The following is a 4874-nucleotide window of genomic DNA, read 5'->3' as shown; positions in this document are numbered from 1 at the left end:
TGTTTTCTGATAGAGGTTTTATGGTTTCAGGTTTCACATTTTAGTCTATGATTCATTTTGAATTAATTTAGTTTAACTTCTGTGACATAGATTCAAGTTTATTTTTTGCATACTGATATGTTATGATCTCAGCATCATTTATTGAAAGGACTTTTCTTTTCCACTCAGTTATCTTACAGACTTTCTGAAAAAAGTCAGTTGTCCATTTACATGTGGACCTATTTCTGCACTGTTCCAACATTAGATATGTAAACATTTAGGACCACTGTCTTTTTGACAAATTGACTCTTTTATCTATAAAGTGAATTTCTTGATCCCTATTAATATTATCTGGCCTGAAATCTACTTTGACATTAATATAGTCTCTCTAGCTTTCTTTTGATTAAGGTTAGCTTGGTATTTTTCTATCCTTTGATCTATAATTGGTTTGTGTCTTTATATTTAAAATGAGTTTCTTGTAAGCAACAGAAAGAATCTAGCATTTTTATCTAATCTTGGGGTATTTGGATAATTTACAACTAATGTGATAATTATATGGTTAGTTTTACATCTATTAAAACAGTATTTGATTTCCCTTTTTCCCATCTATTCTCTATTTCCTTTTTCCTGCCTTTTTTTAGATTACATGATTATTTTTATCATTCAGTTCTAACACCTTTGTTGATTTAATTACACATAGCTCTGTTTTCTTATTTTAGTGGTTGCTCTAAAGTTCCCAACTTTACTTATTATATTCCATCTTTAAATAATGCCATACTTCACAATAGGAATCTTACAATAATATGTATCAAATTCTCTCCTCTCCACCTTTATGCTGTTATCATACATTTTATTTACATATGTTATAAACCCCACAACAGTGTTAGTTTTGTTTAAATGGTGTATTTTTCAAAGATTTTAAATAATAGGAAAAGTTTTAGATACTGACCCATGTAGTTACTATTACCTGTTTTATTATTCCTTTTCTTTAGGTCCATATTTCCATCTTATTCATTTTCTCTGTGCCTGAAAGTCTTATTTTAATGTTACTTGTTGAGCAGGTCTATTGGTGATGAATCTTTCAGGTCTTAAAAATCTTTATTTCCATTTTAATTTTGAAAGGTGTTTTCACAATTGTAGGCTGTTAGGGTTTCCTACTTCGATACTTGAAGACTTCCATTTATTTAGAAAGACCGATTGACTGGCATCCTTACTCTTGTTCATTTGTCATAGATGTTCTCTCCCCCTGTCTGTGTTGTTTGGAAGGTTTTCTCTTTATGATATTCTTTGGTATGTTTTTCTTCATATTTCTTGTACTTAGAGCTCATGGAGCTTGTTGGAATTGTGTGTTTATACATTTTTAAAGATTAGGGAAAAATTGGTCATGATTTTCTAAACTTTAACTGACCCCTCCTCCAGGTCTCCATTTACCTATATATTAACTGCTTGAAATTGTTCCATAGTTGATTGATGTGCTGTCCATTGAAATGTTTCCCTTTCCTTAATTTTTTATAGGTTCTATATGGCTTCAAAAACACTAATCTTTTCTTCTGCAATGTATTTTATGTTATTAATTTCCATTCAGTGTATTTTTCATATCATACTTTGTAATGTTCACCTCTAGAGGTACAATTTGGAGATTCCTTGCATTTTTCCATGTCTCCATGTGTTGATAGTGGTTGTTTTAAATTCCCTGCCTGCTAAGTTTAATATCTGTGTCAATTCTGGGTCAGTTTCAATTGATTGATTTTTTTCCCCCATTTATAATAGGTTGCACTTTCCTGCCTATTTTGCTATCTGGTAATATTTTATTTAATGTAAAACATTTTAAAATTTATTTTGGGGGAACTGGATATTTTGTATTGCTGTGTAATTTATTCAGCATTTTTCTGAGACAGAGTTAAGTTAATTATAGAAAGAATTACATTCCTTCTGGCCTTGCTTTCAATATTTATTAATTAAAACCAGAGCAGGTTTTAGCCTAGAGCTAATAGTGTTCTCTTCAATGCACTACAAATTACAAGGTTTTCCTAATTCTGTACCCTCTACAAGCATGCTGTTTCCTCTAGTCCTTTCAGGCCGTTCTGTTCCTGGATAGAGTGAGTTTCCTCACACACATGTGTTTATCAATCCTTGATTGAATACTTGAGGAGAAACCTCTGCAGGTCTCTGGGTTCTTTCTTTGTGTATCTCTTTCCTCTCCCATAGTCTGTCCTATGACTTTTGCTGCTTTGGTCCCCCCAGACTCTCAGTTCTGTCTTCTCAGTGCAGTCTGTTGGGTTTCATCTGGATTTCCCATATCACACTAAACACTTTTTCAAGGAAGAAAGCTTCGGCAATCATCTGGGTTACCTCATTTGTTTACTGTCTCAGGGATCACTGACTTCTATTGCTTGATTCCAGTACATTGAAAAATAATGTTTAAATTAGTTGTTCCTTTTCTTCTTCTTTCTTGATTATTTCAGTTGAGAATAAAATCTGATCATGTTTTTTTTTCATATTGGTTGGATGTAGGAATTCTTTGTTCTATTTATTAATCACATTTAAAAAAACAACAACATAGTCCAACATGAGCTCAAAATTATAACCTCACCTACTCTATTGACAGAATGAATTAGAATAAAGTAATACCATTTAGTTTTCAGACCACCTTGAAATTCTTAATAAATTGAAGTATAATTACATATCTGCTTATTAGTATATTTTTCTTCAGCATTGAAATTTTTCATTTTAATTCTTAGTACTTTACATATATTTTTTTTTTTCACTGCAAGTGTTCAACTACTTCTGAAGTTTCAGTTTCTCTCCAGTTACTCTGATGATTTGCTATGCCATTTTATCAGCTTTCTTAAAGTTCAAGATAAATTGGGACATAAATATCACTTATCTAAATGTCAAAATTAAGGCAATTAATGGAAAAATAATTTGATGCTAAAAAAGGACAAAGACATTATTCTGAAAGTTTTTTTCAACTTCTTTTTGATTTGTCATGTTAAGTTATACAGGAATATCTAGGTGGCTTGAAAAATTTTTAGAACAGTTTTACCTTATCTCAAATAATGTTATTATACAGCCTGTGTATCTCTCTAAAAGTAAAAGACATTTTAAGGATGAGGCAATATCAGAAATGACAAAATAAGGTTGCTTTATATACTGTTTAAAATTCTACATAATAAATATACTCATTTATATTCTTTAACAATTTCAAAATAATATTCAAAAATCAACACTCAAAATAAATTCATTTATTTATTTGGTATATTGTATACTTAGCCACGAAATCATGGCATTTAAGAGCTGTTAGAAATTAGTTAGATATCACAAAGATGACCTAGCTCAATCATTTTTAACTGTAGATGAGGAATCGATGGCCCAAAGATTGTCTCACTCAAGGCCACAGAGGTAGTTAGGGACAGATTTATTCATTCAACCAATCATTCACCGAGAAAACAACATGATCAACACTGATTAAAAACAATAGTCTCTGCCACTATGAAGGCCCTTAAGCCAGAATTGCAGTAAATATGACAAAATGTATATATGGACAAATTTCAGGGTGATATGGGAGTTTATAGAGTTGGTGAGGAAATTCAGTGTTCAGGCTTTCCCAGAAGGAAGATATAGAAGCCAAATGCTGAATGATGACCAAGTTTAACAAGGACAGACAAGGAAAAAAGAGTGATTCAGGAAAGAGAATTATGTAGATAAAAGCCAAAAGTTTAGAAAGAGAATATGCAATTGAGAAATTGCATGTGATTTAATAATATTGATGCCAAGAACTGAATCAGGTAAGAGTTGGTATGAGATAAGGCTGGATAGGTAACTAGGACATGAAGGGATTTCAGATTTCTTTTTCTCCTAGAATAATACAGAGCATCATTGAAGCAATTTATCCAAAGGAGTAATACTAGAATGGAATATAATATTTCAAAGTCAATTCTGAATTCAGACCACAAGGAATATATTTTACACAGGTTTACATACATTAAATATATTTTCTTGGTGCAAAGTCTTCAAAATGACCATCTAACAGAGTTTTCTTCTATTATGTAAATACTTGCCACTCTTACTAATCAGGGGAAGTATTAAGATAGGAGACAGGGGACATGGATAGCAGGCACCAATAGCTGTCCACATATTCCAAGATATGGAACAGGGGAGTATACATACATATACAATATTTTTCAAGTCATTGCCCCAACTAAAATAATCCATAAATCACTTTAATGAAATGTACCTGTTTATCCACTTCAAAAGTACAACTTATTATGGTCATGTTTTTCGGAACACATTTGATCATATTCTGAGGTAGGAAAAATGAGTAGTATTCTAGTTTTTCATACATAGAAATGGAGAGCGAATGATTTTCTTTTTTCAGTAACTGCTACTTAGTAGAAATACAACATTTGGTGTGGAATATTGAACAAATGAATACAGAAATATATGTATTAATTAACCATAAATGAACATTTTTTAGCACTTCTATGATAGATATTTACTTATCTACTGAGAGGCCTTGTTTGGAATTTTAATCTAAGAAGAGTTTTTTTAATGCCCCATCTTTTAACATTAAACTATTCTTCATATGAAACTATACTTTTGTTTTGGTTTCTTTAGAAGGAATTGTTTCTTTAGAAGGGTGGAGGAACTAGAGAGAGAAAGGAAGTGAGTTAGAAAAGATAAAAGTTGGCAACTCTCCTTAGAATGAAATGTAATCATTTCCCTGCCTTGACCCTCAATAATGCAATGAAAGAGTCATCAGTTATTCTGTTAATAATATTACCTTAAATATAGTAACCAGTTATTGTTATTGATTGAATAAGATTATGAGGGGGAAAAGGAGATCAGTATCTTTTTTAGTAGAAATATTAAAAGTAAAAAGCCTGAGGAAATAA

This window comes from Monodon monoceros, unplaced genomic scaffold (assembly GCF_005190385.1).
Source record: "Monodon monoceros isolate NGI ecotype Baffin Bay Population unplaced genomic scaffold, NGI_Narwhal_1 Contig1912_ctg1, whole genome shotgun sequence".
Classification (NCBI taxonomy): domain Eukaryota; kingdom Metazoa; phylum Chordata; class Mammalia; order Artiodactyla; family Monodontidae; genus Monodon; species Monodon monoceros.
The sequence above is the reverse complement of the archived record's forward strand: the minus strand, read 5'-3'. Positions refer to the sequence as shown.